The sequence below is a fragment of the Nyctereutes procyonoides genome, unplaced genomic scaffold (genome assembly GCF_905146905.1).
Source record: "Nyctereutes procyonoides isolate TBG_1078 unplaced genomic scaffold, NYPRO_anot_genome, whole genome shotgun sequence".
In the NCBI taxonomy this organism is placed as follows: domain Eukaryota; kingdom Metazoa; phylum Chordata; class Mammalia; order Carnivora; family Canidae; genus Nyctereutes; species Nyctereutes procyonoides.
Window position 1 is genome coordinate 3,619,476 of NW_026575025.1, and position 16,443 is coordinate 3,635,918.

Consider the following 16,443-nt stretch of genomic DNA (forward strand, 5'->3'; position numbering starts at 1 on the left):
GGGAGGAAGCAGGGATCGAGGGCGTCTAAGCAGGTGGATCATCTTCTCTGGCAAGGTGGAGGGTCCCCCAGCATCCATTTTCCCCTTCTTCCTTCAAAATAGAGTTGCAGTTGGGCAGACAGCCACCCAGAACGATGGCTGTAATTCCCAGCCTCCCTTGCAGCGAGGCGTGCTGCACGACTGCATTCTGGCTAGTGGGATGGAAGTGATGGGAGCCCCCTCTTAAAGGAAGCAGCGCCCTCGCCTCTTCTGGTTTCTTCCTTCTTGCTGAGTACGATGGAGAGGCTGTCTTGGGCCATCGTGGATCATGAAGACCAGCGATGGTGCAGCCGCAAGACAGCGAAAGCCGGGACCCTAACATTTCTGTGTGGAAAAATCCTCCTAGCTCAGAATCTTACTTAGAGAAAAATCCACCTCTCTCTCATTGAAGGAACTATTATTTGGGGTTTTTGGGTCACACACACAACCAAACCCACATTCGGACTAATGCAAGAGCCTTCAAGGACTGTCCTGGGGGTTCTGCGTGAAATAGGCACAGCATCTTCACACATTTGATTCATTCAACAGATCGAGGCCGATTTCCTGTACTGGGATCTGAGAGTTCAATTAAGAACCAGGCAGATGAACCCCCACCCTCATGGACTCCACCATCTAGTGCAGGAGACAGACTGTCAGTGCGAGAGTGAACGAATTATGGATTGTCACATACGCAATACTATCAGCAATGGTTAATGTTTCTTGAATTCCGAGCTTACTACGTGTCCGTCCTGTCCTAAGCCCTTTTCAGATATTGCCTTATTTTATCTTCACCTCAAACCCAAAAGGTGGGTGCTATTGCTTCCCTGTTGATGAGGAAGCTGAGAAGCAGAAAGGTTGAGGAACCGGCCCAAGGTCACACAGCTAGTAACTAGTGGTTCCAGAATTTGAACCCAGGTCTCCTGGACTTGAGAGCCTGAACCACTGGCTCTCCTGCTAGTGAAGGGTGTAAAAGAAGACGCTGTGATAAAAAATGACAAGGTGCCCTGCTGGTGGCAGTGACAATAGACGCAGCGTACAACCACGTGCCAAATAAGCCTGAATTTCCTTACCCAGGTGGCCAGCGTTGGGAGGTCTGGAAAAGGATCAGGCCTGTTTCTAGACGCCAAAGTCAAAAGGTGTCAAGTTGCTCTGATGACGGTGACAGAAGTCCCGGCCGCTGCAACCTCGGGCTGTCCAGGAGATGTCCACCTGTCAGAGATAAGCAGATGAGCCATAACTGCCTGGTCGGGAGAGATCTCATCAGCTCATGCTGCCCCAGGTGGCTTCTTTCTGTCGCAGATGCTCTCAGGGCCCCAAGGGGGCCATGTCACAGGGCAAAGACGGCAGGAACCTGGGGTCATGCGTCAAGAAACAGGTCCCAGCTGAACTTGCCTGGAAACAAGTCTGAGACCCAAAAATATGCATTTCTGCCTGTGTGTGTGTGTGTGTGTGTGTGTGTGTGTGTGTACACGCCCTGAATAAAAATACATAAGCATCACACCCACCGTGTCTAGCACAGTGCCCTTTGCAGAGCGGGGAAGCTCGACAAATGTTTCACGGTTTGCTTTGATGTGAAACACAAATGTATATGTTGGAGTGAGTGGGTGGAAACACCAGGAGAGTTGGAGTGAATTGGAGGAAAGATCCTTCCTTCTGTGAAAATGCATTCTTGGGATGCTCCATCCAGCCAGACCAACGGCTTCATCAGTTTACCGATGAGGAGACTGACGTCCAGAGAGGGGCAGTGACCGGGCCAAAGTCACATAGCAAGCTGGTGGTAGAGTGAGGCCTAAGCCCTGGGTCTCTCCTGACTCATGGCTGGGGGTTCTCTCCAAAGATGCACCCTCCATTGTATTTGTGGGACTCGTAGCCCCTGGGGCAGCCCGGGCCCACGGCAGGGGTCTCCTGCATGCTGTCAGGTGGATTAGAGCAGAGTATTTCCCAGCTGTGTTCAAACCCAGACAAGGTGTGAGAGGCAGTGCCTGCAGTGATTTGAAGAAGCATGGTCTTTGGAAGCAGGTAGATCATGGCCCACATGCTTGGGCAATCTTTTTCTAGAAGTAGACCGTGGGTAAGTCAGGGGTCCTCTCAGAGCATCAGTCTCCTCGTCTATAAAATGGGAATAATAATAACAGCATCTCTCTTCGAGGATTGCAGGCATGAAAATGACTTTCCTACGTCTCTGAAGCCCACAGCAGAGCATTCGCTCACTAAATGTTAGGGATGTGATGCAGAGGAGGATACTGGGAGCACCTGCAGTGGGAGGTAAAGCACTGGACTGGGAGTTGCTCTGTGTCCCTGGCAAGTCTTGAGACAAAAATCTCTCAATTTCACTGGTCATTCATCCCCTCTGCCCCCACCTTGCTCCCCCTTCTCTGACTCTCATGGACCAGCACGGCTTCCCAGCCCAGCATACCTCCTCTCCTGGGGGACTGGGACTGCAAACTCCCCACCTGCCCACCGGACCCCCATAGCCCAGACCACATTTCAACAGCCAGCAAAATGCAGGTGTCATCAGCACTTGGGGAGCTGGTGAGCACTAAGGACCCCACCCCATGGCAGCAGCTCTCAGGAGAACTGGGGAGGGCTGGGCGTGGGAGAGCGAATTCCCCGGGAGGGGTGGCATTCTCAGCTTTTTCGAGAAAGGTAAGATAAAGAAAGAAAGAAATGGTGGCAGGAAGGAGGGGGCAACAGAGATTGCTTCGACAGCATGCTGTGCAGCAGTACCTTTCTCCGGGGCTCCGCCTGGGGCCTCCACCCAGGGCCTCCACATGGGGCCTGCGGTCCCTGCTTCAGCCCCCATCGGGATGTTGGCTGTGTTTCAGCCTCTCTGAGTCTCTTCCCCACACATGCTCGATGAGGAGGCTCACCTGGGGGACCCCCAGCCTCCACCTTTCATTCCCACCCCAGCCCACGCTCCTTCAAATGTGCTAAAAGAAGCAGACCACCCACTCAGTTAACAGACCCTTGGCAAGAGGGGGAGTCTTCACTCCCAGGAAGAGGGCAGTCACAGTGGACCCCTCGGCCCCCCACCCCGAGATTAGCAGATGGAGTCCTGGGTTCCAGTCCCAACGTCACACTAACTTGCTCTGAGCACTCAGGTACATCCTCTTGTTTCTTGGGCCTTAGTTTTTCCATCTATGAAATGGGGTGTTGGGCCACCGGTGGCCCCTACAATCTCTCGTGGTCAGCTCTAAAGCCCGGGCTGTAGTTAACTCACAGGCAGAGATACCAATGCAAGGCTGCTCTTCCTCTAGCTTCCTGAAGACAGTGGCACTGATGACCCCAGCAAGCACACTGAGGCTTCCTGGATGAGGGGACAGATGTGTGTGTTTGTGCGGAGATGAGAGCAGGATGCTAGGGGCAGCAGGGCAGGGTGAACAAGGGCATGGAGATACCCAAGTGGGGAACCTTGAGCCAGGGCTGCCTGTCAGGGTGGAGTGGGAGATAAGATGCAAAGGTCCTGGGGTCAGTGCTTTATGTGCATTTCTTCATTTAATCCTGTATTATCATTCCTATTTTATTAAAGAGAAACTGAGGTTCAGAGAGATTAAGTACCTTGGCAAATGCACGACCATTACATAGCACAGATTGGATTTAAATCCATTGTTGACTTAAGAGCAGAAGCTCTTGGGCAGCCCAGGTGGCTCAGTGGTTTAGTACCTGCCTTCTGCCTGGGGAGACCCAGGATCGAGTCCCACGTTGGGCTCCCTGCATGGAGCCTGCTTCTCCCTTTGCCTGTGTCTCTACCTCTCTCTCTCTCTCTGTGTCTTTCATGAATGGATGAATAAAATCTTTAAAAGAAATATATATTTAAGAGCAGAAGCTCTTGGGCAGCCCAGGTGGCTCAGTGGTTTAGTACCTGCCTTCTGCCTGGGGAGACCCAGGATCGAGTCCCACGTTGGGCTCCCTGCATGGAGCCTGCTTCTCCCTTTGCCTGTGTCTCTACCTCTCTCTCTCTCTCTGTGTCTTTCATGAATGGATGAATAAAATCTTTAAAAGAAATATATATTTAAGAGCAGAAGCTCTTGATTGCCATGGGATGCCACCCTCCTTCCGAATGGCTTAAGATAGAATGTGAACTAGAGAAATATAGGATCATGCATATTGTAAATACACACAGATGAGCTCATGGTGGCACTCGAGGATGAGCACTATTGTGGCCTGGAGAGGAAGTTCAGTGTGTGAATGTGTGGATGTTGTCAATGTGTGTGTGTCACTGTCAAATGAAGCTCCAGATCTGAGCCCAGGCCTAGAGATGCCAGATCGGCAGGACGTGGCCGAGGGGCCATCGGAGCCATTGGGGCTGGGGATAGGCAGTCAGAGGCCCAGGCCATCCCGCAGTAGCCCAGGAAGTCAAGCTCCCCAGGCTGTGCGCCAGCTAGGCTGGCTTGCATCACCTTCCCTGGTTTCCACATGACCAGGGGCCGAGCCCCCTGCTGCCAGGGAGAGTGGCACATCCCGTCCTAGGTCTGCATCTTCTTTGCCTGGGTATCTTCCATGGTCCCTCTGAATGCCTGCCCCAGCTAAGGAACAGGGTGTGCAGATGGAGCCCAGCATGCGTGTGTGCATGCGTGAGCGCGCGCACACACAGACACACACAGACACACACACACACACACACACACACACACACACACGGGCTGCTGCCAGCAGATAGGGAAACCGGCAAGCAATCGCACCAGCCGAGGCCAAGCCAGCCCTGCATTCCAGCCCTGACCCTACCACTGGCCACGGGCCCTGCGATCGGGACATGTGGCCTGCCTCTCTGAGCCTCCGTGAAAGCCCACGACCTTCCTAAGTTCAAGTGCATACAAACTGTAAAGTGCTGGGCCCACCGATATGGTTGTGATTCTAACCGGAGTAGCCAACTAACCCAGGAAGTGGTAGAGAGTCCCCAGGGAGCCTTGACTGAGATCCCAGCCAATGCCTCTAGGTAGGTCCCCTGTTCCCCTTTCCCAGGCCTCAGTTTCCCCATGTGTAACACTGAGGATCTTGAGCTCAGATACAGAGTGGGCTACAGCTCCCGTGGTCTCGCTTCCTTTGCCATGATTTGCCACTAACAAAGTATCTGAATTTCATTTGCCAGAAACCAGAAGGTCATCGACGCAGCAGGCAGCTGAGTACACGGGGCCCAGGGCAGGTACATCGTGATGGAAGAGAAGAGGTATATGGTTGACCTAGAAGGGATGTGATACATCTGGGGAGACGAGGGAAGCCTGCAGGAAGGGAGGGAGGCAGAGCTGCCGATAGGTGATAGAACCCGGGTGGGGTCTTTCCCTAGGTTTTCGCTGCCTGGCCTGGAAGCCACAGAGAAGACACAGGAGTTCTGCTTCTGGTGATCATAAGCAACACAAGCATTCACGCATTTGGTGAGCATTTACTGAATACCTGCTGTGTACCTGGGATTCCAGGGGAGCCGGAGGCAAGTGATGCACAGACTATGCCTTCAAAGAGGCTCACAGTTATGGGGAGGCGAAAGCAATGCCCTAGTCTTGAACTATGAAGTTCAAGGTGACCAAGGAGGGCTCATCATGTAGCTATGAGCTCAGAGGAAGGAGAAGTCCCTCCCAATGTGGGCCCCCGGGCAGGCTTCCTGGAAGAGGGGGCAGATTTAAATAGATGGAAAGGAGAGGAGGGTGCTGTGGGCAAAGGGCCCAGGGTGAGCAAAGGCAGGGGGACGCCCAAGAGTGGGCCGGGTATTCAGGACCATGAGCCAAGGCTGCCTGTTGGGGCAGAGTGGGGAAATGAGGCAGGAAAGCTTGAAGGCAGGGGTTGCACGGGTAAGGTCTTTGAATGCCAGGCCAAGCCTGATGAATGGGGAGCCACTGAAGGTCATAGAGCAGAGGTATCCTTCAGGTAGATGAAGAACAGGAAGGAGCCCAGGCAGGTGGGAACAGATGGTGAGAGGATGAGAGAACGAGGGGCAGAGCTTGGTAGGAGTGGTGGGAGGGTAAAGGGAGCGTGGAGGTAGGGCGGAGGGTGAAGAGGGGGAGCTCCCAAAACTCGCAGGCCAGGGGGAAAGGAGACAGGTGTGGGAGGGAAGATGCATCTAGACCTGTCGGGTTTGCACCGGGGGTCTGCCTCTGTCACCACCTGTGTGGCCCCGGGCAAGACCTCTCTGAGCCTGTTTCCTTCTCTATAAGGTGAAAAACTTAAAGCCACGTCATAGGGATGCAGGACTCAACCAGATAACGTGGGAAGTACTTTGAGCACAGTAAGCGATGGCTGGATACTTGCTTTCTAAAATGTAAGCATTTATTGCTTTTATTAATTAGTGGTACCTTTTTCCGGTGAGGACACCCAGGCTCAAAGTCAAAGGACCGGCTGGAGCCGGCAGTGCCTGTGCCTCAAATCATGGCAGAAGCAAGTTATGAACAAATAAACCTGGGCTGACGCAGAGACGAGTCTTGATTTTAAAATATTACTAAAGCAGAGGGCTGTTTTATGACTTTTGCGCTGTGTGCTTATTAAACCCAAGCTATAAATGTGAACTAATAAGTAAAATGAGTTAAGTTAATGAAAAAAATCAACCTTCAGGATGAATCCATGTTACCTAATGGCAGTCCATAAACATAAACATAAAATTTTAAAATACAAGAATGAATTGCAATGCCCAGCAGCCCAAGGAATCTGCAATTTCTCTCTCTGAAAAATAAAAGCTATTGATTTTCTCTTGGGTTCTCATCGCTCACGAGTGAGTCTTTGAGAAGTCATAAAGGAAGGAATCATCTCCAATTGTTTACTCACTGAGGATCACATGTATTGAATTTAAATCGTCTCCGATTCCTAATTAGTACAAACCAAATTAGAATCCGAATACAGAAGAACTGGAAAGGCCCTTGGAGGCCTCTGAGCTCAGTTTTCTTTGTTTTACTGACCTGGAACCCAAGGCACAGAGAGGGAAAGTGACTTGCCCAAGATCACACAGCAAGTGGGGTAGGAGCCAAGCTAGAATCAGAGCTCCTGGTACCCAAGGGCGGCATCCTGCTCTGGTCCCTGCAGCCTCTGGGATCAGCTCGTTGGATCCAGGCCTTCTGGGTGTGCTGGGTGTTAGGGTGGCCTCAGCCCAGGTGGCTCCTACCATAAGAACTTTTTCCCGGCTGCTGGAGAAAAGTAGCCGGCCCAAGAAAGGACCCTGAAAGCCAGCCCAATGAGGAGAGCCAAGTCAGTAGGACACTACAGTCACCTACAGAACCCTGGAGCCCCTGTGTCAACCCGGCTTCGGCTGGGAGGAGGACACACACCGGTAGCCTTGGGTTCTGTCCTGAGGGGGACCGTGGAGTGACACAGCTCCCCAGGCCCACGGTAGCTCCTCCCCATGTCACCAAGGGGAGGTGGGGACACAAAGTCTTCACTGTACAGTGGGGGAGCAAGGGGGCTCTTAACCCAGCCTGGCTCGCTGCCTCCTCCCTCCTTCCCCCTCTCCCCCGCCCACACACACACACACACACACACACACACACACACACACACGTGAATGAGCACAACAGGAACTAGGGAGCTTTGCCTGTGCCACAGGCACGTGTGCATGTGTGCATGTGCGTACGTGTGTGTGCATGTGTGTGCTAAGCTTCAGCTCGCACGCAATTATGAAGCAGATGTTTAATTACTACCTGAGTGTTATTAATCAACACGATTAATACACAACCCATACCACATAATTACTTTGCAATTACACCGAAACGAAATATTTTATTGCTGAGGGTTTGCTAATTACCCGGCCTTGCCAAAGGACAGGTATAATGGGCAGCAATTTCGCTTCCTTCCCTCCCTCCCTCCTCCGCCTCCCGTCTCCCCCATTAATCTCCAGGGCAATATCCCCACCACAGAGAACCGGGGAGCAGAGGCGGACTGCGGGGATGCAGCCCCTTCCCCCGGGTTCATGGGAATCCTAAATCGTCCTTGTCCTCTTCTCTCAGCCCCCCTCCCCATGGCTTGCACTGGGTGATACGCTATATGTTGGCAAATTGAACTCCAATAAAACAAAAAAAAAAAAGAAAATGCATGTCCTTTCTAGAAATGAAGACAGCCTCCTGCAGGCCCGTGGCTGGGGCAGGGGGGACCTGGGGAGGCTCTGCAGGTAGCTGCCTGGGCCGGAATCCTAGCCCGACCAGTGACAGGCCATGTGATCCCAGTCACATGAACGGTGCCTCAGTTTCCCCACGTGTAACATGGAGACAATAACAGTAATTGCCTCTGGGTTTCTTTTGAGCACTGAATGCCATACGAGGCAGACAGCACTTAGCACAGCGCCCTGCACAGAGGAAGGCTTCGCTAATACCTACTATTGTTCTCGTTTGCCCAGAAATGGCTCCTCCACAAATCCTCCCAATCACCAGTCTCCCAAAGGTTCAGGTGTGTGGATTCCCCCCCGTCCCTCCCCCACCCAACAGCTCAGTCCCATGTACTTAGAAACATCTCCTCGCCTTGCCCCCTTCCCACTACGTGCCACCTCCAGGGGTCTCACCTCCCCCATCCACCCCTGTGTGCCCTCTTCTGGCCCACAGCCATAGCCTTTACACGGTGCCCCTGCTGCCCTCTCCCCACCCTACCCTCCACTGGGAAGGGAGACAGAGTTTCAGGAGTCGAGTTTGGACCAGGCCACTCTCCCCCCCAACAGCTTCCCATAGCTCCCCCTTGCTTATGCAGTGGTCCACCTCCCCCTCTGGCGTTTTCGGCCCCAGAAGATCACTCATGCCCCAAGCTCCCCTTCATTTCTTAGGGCATTAGCATAGCCCCAGCAATTAAGCTTTTGATGAAGAATGAATAAATGTCTAGCTAGATCTTAGAGACATCCATGTCCACCAAGCTGGAATGTCCCAGAGCATTTTATAAGCCTGCGTGTCTCCCCAGACTTGGGGTTTCTCCTTCACTGTTCACGTTCACACCATCCTGGTTTCCTCCTACTTGCCCTGCTAAACGTCCTCCCTAAACACAGCTACATTTAAGAATGGTCGATCTTTTAGGGCACCATAAACGTCCCGCCAAGGAAAGAGACTGCATAAGGACACTCAGATGCAGGGCTACTATATGGTCCATTTGAGAGATGAGCGTAAGGGCCATTGTGATAGCCCCCAGCACGGATGGTGGTGCTGGAGAAGGAACCAGGGGAGGAGTGAGCATGTGTGCATGCGGGCATGGTGTGTACATGCTACTTCTGAGCATGCATTGACTTTCAGTTACCAAAATATTAAGTAGTGTGGGCCATTCCATCACTCAATAAATGTAGGATGTTGGGCTCTGGAGTCAGACCACTGGTGACACAGTCCTGTCCCTACCCGTGTGACTTCGAGCTAATGCCTTGACTTCTCTGAGACCTCAGTTCTTTGTCATCACATGGGACTATCGTAGCTCCTACTAACAGAGTTGCTGTGAGGATGTCATGCACACTTTTGTCAGTTCCTGGCACATGGAAAGAGCCAGACCAATGTTAGCTATTTTGTTACTATTATCAATAAGAATAACAAGCCCTGGGAATATAGAAACTCCAGACCTAAAGCAGAACATGGTGAAGAGAACCAGATCAGCAGGTGGAGAAGACCCTGCAGGAACATTCCAATGCAAGGCGATGAGTGAGAGTCTTTGTCATTCATTCATTTGCTCATTCCCTCGGCCAACACTCCCTGAGTGCCTCCTGTGCAAGTCACTGTGTCAGGCACCAGGGAGGGCAGGGGGACTCTGGCGCTGTCTCTGCAGTGAGGCCCAGCACGGCTCACAAACAGCTGGCAGAGGGCAGAGAAAGTCCTAAACCACTCCCTGCTGTCTCCCCAAAGCCTCAACTGCCTGGCACGCCTGGAGGCTAGATGAACAGACTGGGGGTGGGGGTGGGGAGGCAGCTCCTGGGGCGGTAGGCTCAGTTCCACCAGCAGGAGGAGAAGAGAGAGGAGGTGTGCTGGGGGGTCTGGGATAGAAGCCTGGGCCAATGTGGGGCCAACCAAAACTCCTGGAGGCGCCAGGGGAACCATCCAAGTCCTGGGTTTTCCTCCATTGTCTGCAGTTCAAGCCTTGGTCTTGGGGGTCTGAAACCCCCTCCCAGGAAGCTGATGCAAAGGTTTCTAGGGAGCTTGGTATCATCCACTTCTCTTGCCTGGGACTTGCATAAAGCTCCCTGCTCAGCCACAAGGCAAGGCCACAGGTCAGCTGCTCTGGCCACTGACCTTGAGTGGCAGCAGATGCAGGATGAGCCCAGACAGAAAACAGGAAGCGGGCCCACTCCAGGTAGGTGCAGGGAGGGACGCGCAGGGCCAGGATGCAGGAGGCAACCCGGGTGCGGCCACTCCTCGGCTGCCAGGCACTCGGGCTGCATGTGATGAAGGCAACGGAGAAGAGGAGCTTCCTTCCACTCCCCATGGGCGTCCCATGCCCTCTCCCCCTGCCACGACCCGGCTCTTCACTCACACCCGGGCACATGCTCGAGCACTCTGGCACCTTGCCTCCCCCATCGGTGGCTGCAGCTGAATTTGAACATCACACACTATGAGACCTCAACGCCTTACATGAGCCTGTCTAGGCCTCGGTTTTGTGGTCTGTAAAGCGGGGACAATGGCACTTCTCATTCCCAGAGGGAAATGAGAAGACACAAGGATATCGCCCCATGTGACATCTGGGGCCGAACATGTCTCGATAAGTGGCAGCTATTATTAGTATTTCAGTTATAGCTCCAAGCACATCCTGGGAAAACCCCAACCAGGAGGCTTCCTTGGCCCTCTGTGCCATCCTCCCGTCACCAGTGACCCTGGGAAGCGGCTGACCTTCATCCTGGTCCCCACTGGGGTGGTGTGAGGCTCTCCCAGGCCCTTGGCAGCCCCAACCCTGATGGGAGATTTTTCCAGACACCCCGCAGCCACACACAGACATGGCTTGGGAGTTGACATTAGTTTTCTGGACAGTGGTCATTCCTCGGAGCCATGGGGAAAGCAGCCTGGCGTTATTAGAGATTCTAACCGCCCCTGAAATGTGTTGTTTCTTACCAGCAGAATGTATTCCTATATCACTTGTGAAACAACAGCAGGAGTAAATCATCCATCGGGAGACAAACACCTCTGGGGAAATCCAGGCCGTGGCCGACCCCAACGCTGAAAGCTTTGGCTGTGCTTCTCATTCCTGGAGGAACCGAGCTGGGAACACCGGCCTCCTCTCTCCTCCCGGGGGAGGGGGGTTATCAGGGATCAGATACTCGACCACAGGCTTGTACGAGGGCAGATGCTCATCTGGGCCAGGCTAGGCAGGAGAGACCCCACCCTGGAAAGGTCTCTAAGCAGGCCAGGCAGTGAGGGCAGGAAGCCAGCTCCTCCCACCTAACGGGGGGGGGGGGTGTGTGTGTGTGGTGTGTGCTGAGGCCTACTGTGCGCCAGCCCAATGCAGCTGCTGTCCACGTGGCATTTCATGTGTGTTTTCTGCCCAATTCTGAAGGAAGGGATTACGGGGCATCTCGCTGCTGTACCCCAACCACTTTCCTGGATGGTGCACCCCTCTCTCGACATGTGGTGCTGCCTCGCTGGCTGCAAAAGGCTCCACCCCACCTGCTTTGCGGGGACCACTGGCTCCTGACTGTTTGCAGCCACTTCACCTAGAGATGTTTGAGAGGCTACATCCCCATCCCCATGCCAGGCCTGGCCCGGAGCCCCAGGGTGGGGTACAAACTCCACGATGCCATTCACTCTCCAGGGTCCCTCTTGGAATCCAGTTGAAGCTAGATTGCACTTGAACCCCACACCTGCTGAGCTTCTTCCTCAGCCTGGCCCTGCTCCCTCGCCGTGTGCGGGTCTCTCCCGAGAAGCCTCCCTCGGTGATTCACTTGCTCAACCACGGCCACTCAGGTTCTGCTTCTAGGGAGCCACCCCTAGACAGGGGGAGCTGTCTCCTAAAGGAGACAGACATGGCTCCTGCCTTCATGACACTCAATGCCCAGCGGGAGTGACACTGGGCCACCATGACATGGTCCCTTTGACCATGACCGTTGCTCCCTGACCCCCACTGCCATCAACATTAAGAGTCTACGCCATGCTGTGTGCACCCACTTTCCCTCCTGATCTCATTGAATATCAGCCACAGCCCAGCCAAGAGGGTTTGTTACTATAGATGAGGAAACAGGCTCAGACCGATTAGAATTTGTCCAAGGTCACTTGCAGCTCATGCATGGCTGCACTCAGTCCTGCCTGACCACTGGGCCCCAGCACTTGCCTCCCACCAACAAAGAGCATCTGAATGCCAGGTGGGGTGGGAAAGCCCAGTGGTTAGGGCCGCCCCTGGGCAGAGCTCGCCCATCTCCCTCTGCTACCTCGTGTGACTCCTGGGCCGTGGGGCTCAGGGGACTGCAGACTGGGGTCTCTCCCTCCCTCTCAAGTGGTTTTCCTTGACGCTGGCTCATCCCGCACCCGCCACCCCCAAGTTCCGTTATGTCTCAGACTTTGCAGCTCAGCCAGGCGGGTAACAGGCAGGGAATGAGAATGTTTACCTGTTAATTTGGTTCCTGAGCCCCTGCTGTTTGCCAAGCCTGAGCAGCCCCACAGAGGGCTGGGAAAGGAGGAGGGGAGAGAGGGATACGCAGCAAATGGGGCACACTGCATAGGCAGTCGCTGGGGGCTTCCCGAGGGGGGGTGGGGGTCCAGGGGAGCCAGGAAGTCAACCGGTCCCCTGGGCACCAACCACCCGCTCACTCCCATTCTTGATGGGGAAAGGGCCGAACATCTCAAAGAGCCCAAAGCTCAGGGGAAGAATTGCACCTTGCCAGGCGGAGGTGACCCCTGCCCCCTCAGCCCCCCTTCCCACAGCCATCGGCCTTCCTTAACATGGCCTCTCCCTCATGCATCTTGAGCTTTCAGGACCCTGGGCATCGTGCGTCATTCAACGCTCGAATCCTTTCCCATCCACCCTGTGTGAGGTCGTGTCACTATCATGCCCATTTCACAGATGTAGAAACTGAGTTTCCAAGAGGCGATATATCCTCAACAAATTCAATGGGGCATTACCACATGACCCCGTGATCCCACTCCTAGGTATATAGCCCAAAAGGACGAGGGCAGGGGCTGACCAGACCTGTCACGCATGTTCACAGCAGCCAGAAGGTGGGAAAAGCCCAACTGTCCATCAACAGATGAATGGATAAACAGGTCAGTGTGATACATCCATATGGTGGGATAGTATTAGGCCAGAAATAAGGAATGAAGTCAAGTATGGGGACATATTCTAACATGCGATGGCCCTTCAGAACAGGACGCTGAGTGAAAGAAGCCAGACACAAAAGGGCAAACCCTGTATGATTCCATCTGTATGATGTGTCTAGAATAGGGAAACCAGTATGGATGGAAAGCAAATGAATGGTGGCCAAGGAGGAGGGGCCTTGATGTGGACAGTGTTGCCTTTTGGGGTGATGAAAATGTCCTGGAACGAGACAGAAAGTGTGGTTGCACAACACTGCGAACAGACTAAGTACGACTGAAGTGTTCACTTCGGGTAACCCCATGTGATGTGAGGTTGCCTCAAGGAAAAACTGAGAAAGGAAGAGTGGGGGAAGAGGAGACGTCACTCCCCAAAGGTCATGAGCTGGGAAGCAGGATTCCAGCCTCACACTTGGGTCGCTGTGGCTGTGGGGCCTGTGCCCTTGGCCGTCATCGTCCGCGGCCTGCCTTGAGATTTCCTGCCCCCGGGCCTTTGCTTCTGCTGTGGCCTCCGCCAGGCAGGCCCTCCCTCCCCAGTTTGGCTGTCAATATCCTACCCATTTTTATCAACGGCCTGGATCAAAAGCCATTCCTGCACCCACAGCCCTTCCCAACCTCCTTCCCAACCTCCTCAGGGTCCTTTCCACCTCAAAGCCCCACGGCCCCATGCCCATCCATGGCCAGTTCCCCCGTCAGCCTCCTGCTGGACCTGGCACTGCCTAGGCCTCTCCTTTGCACTGCCCCCAATGCCCCACCGGCCTCAGATAATAACCACACTCACAGGGTCCTCACCAGGGTTAAACAATATTAATGCCTGCCGAGTTCTGAGCTCTGTGCTTGGCATGCAGTAAGCACTCAATAAATGGGGGTTGTTAATGGACTGGCTTCCCTCCTGAGGGGCTGGGACCTGCTGATTCATCTCTGCTTTGCTGGCACAGACCCTACTCCCATAGGGGACGTCCCCGAGTGACAGTGGGATGGAAGGGGAGAGCAGACAAATGCCCCGGAAGAGTAGGCACTTTCCCACCTGCTTTCCCACCGGGCAGGCAACCTGTGTTGGTTCACAGTTTAGGATCTGTGTGACTCCATTTCCCCTAGGCCGGGCGGGCTGCAGCACACACACACCCAGAGCCGGCTGCTTCCGTGAAGTGTCTGAGGCTCCCTGGACCTGCCAAGCCTGGACTGCGCTGTGGTGTTTTGCTCCATGAGGCATTTCTACCACCAGGTTCTGTGGCTCCAGAAAAATCAGAAGTTCCAGCCTCTCGGAAGACGGGTCCCTTGCCACCCGCTCCCCCCACCCCATCAAATCACAGACCTAGCGCAAATCCCAGCTGGCAGGGACACTGATGTTCATTAGACAGACCCCTCATCAGACACCTGAGATGTCTGCGGGGCGTGGGGGCCAAGGTGTGAACTGGGGACCCGTCAGCTTTGAGCTGGCATGCTGGAGTCGCGTGGAGCAGGGAAGGATTTGGATTCTGACACTTCCTGGCTTTGCCCGACAGGAGATGCTGGACAGGTCAGGGAATCCCTCTGAACCTCAGTTTCCTCATCAGTAAAATAGAGGTAGTAGGAGGACCTACACCTCACAGGGCCATCGTGTGCAAAACGCTCATTGCGGTGCTGGCTCCACCAACGCAGCAATGATTGTGAGTGTTATTATTCCCATTTTATTTTATTTTTTTTAAAGATTTTATTTATTTATTCATGAGAGACAGAGAGAGAGAGAGAGGCAGTGGGAAGCAGGCTCCATGCAGGGAGCCCGACGTGGGACTCGATCCCAGGTCTCCAGGATCACACCCTGGGCTGAAGGCAGTGCTAAACCACTGAGCCACCAGGGCTGCCCTTATTCCCATTTTATTGATGCAATGACTGAGGCCCAGAAAGGTCAGAAGGAGTTCTGGGAGAGTCACAGAATCCCCAAGCTGATGCTTTATTCCTCTTAGCAAGCCCGTGTTTCACTTATTCACTCATTCATTCATTCATTCATTCATGATTTTATCTATTTATTTGATAGAGCACAAGCAGGTGGAACGGCAGGGAGAGGGAGAAGCAGGCTCCCTGCTGAGCAAGGAGCCCGACACAGGGCTCAATCCCAGGACCCCAGGATCATGACCTGAGCCAAAGGCAGATGCCCAAACGACTGAGCTACCCAGGCACCCGAGGTGGTGTTTCAGATGAGACCCACTCTGGACGGCCACTGCTGCCTTGGCAAACTGCCCCTGGGTTTGGCATTGGTGACAGCTCAGCCTGCAGGGTAGAAATGCCACCGGCTGTGCTTACTCACTTCTGTGTGAACAGTGTGCCACGGCGGGGGTCAAGGGAGACAGCATGGTGGGAAGGAAGAACACAGGGTTGAGAAGCAAAAGACCAGGGTTCAGGCAGGGGCTCACCCTTTCCTGGCCAGGTGACCTTGGGAAAGTCACAGATCCAGGCTTCTGTCCATGCAGTTCTCTTGGTCTGAAATGCCATATCCTGCCTGCCGAACTCCTACTCACCCCTCAAGACCCAGTTCACATGTTGCCTCCAATGCGAAGCCTCCAGCTCTCCCAGGGCAAGGTGGCCACGATTGTGCCATGCTCCTACTGCATTTTCTTCATCTCTGCAAGCTCTCCAGGGGCAGGGACTGTGACTGGTTAGTTCTCTGCAATATTCACTGAGCATGGTGCCCAGCATGTAGTAAACACTCACCTGACCATGAACGAGTCTCTGTTCCGGCACCCTGCCCTGAACACTGGCCTGAGACATGCGCCTTACTCACTAGACTTTGAATGCCCAAGCACACGACTCATTCAACAGCATCCGCCTGCCCAGTTCTGAGTCAGTCTTCAGCAAAATTCAACTGAACATGATCTCATAACTGTCGCCCTGCTTATTACCTCGCTGGCTTCAACTAAGAAATATGTAGTAAGACAACCATCACGGAAGCGGTTTATCAACTAAGGGAATTATATGCACGTAAGGTATTAGCATTAGGAATAATTCCAAATACCAGATAGTGTTGCTTTGCAGTATGCTTCGGAAGCTCCTCCCAATGGGCAACGGAATCTTCGAGTCGAAGATGCTAAGAAGTTCACTTCAAACAAAACAAGGTGGCCAAGTTAGGATGTCCCCACATAGGGGAAAGCAAGAAGACGTGGACCTCCCAGATCTTGCCTCTCGGCTTGGCTGGAGATGGAGGGAAGAAGGAAACCTCCTTTCTTGCTGACACCCAGAGCAGAAAGAGAGAGAGGGCTTTGGGATCGGAGGAATCCAGCCCAGC

At 53.7% G+C, this 16,443-nt stretch overlaps 1 protein-coding gene across 4 annotated transcripts in view; it reads right to left on the bottom strand.

The window, feature by feature from the left end:
* The window catches only part of TSPAN18 (tetraspanin 18), a 194,196-nt gene that overhangs the window by 59,303 nt on the left and 118,450 nt on the right, over positions 1–16,443 (bottom strand). For all 4 annotated transcript variants that reach the window (XM_055310724.1, XM_055310733.1, XM_055310715.1 and 1 more), the window contains exon 3: positions 1,089–1,227. The gene's annotated coding sequence lies outside the window, so the exon portion shown is untranslated. The remainder of the gene's footprint in view (positions 1–1,088; positions 1,228–16,443) is intronic.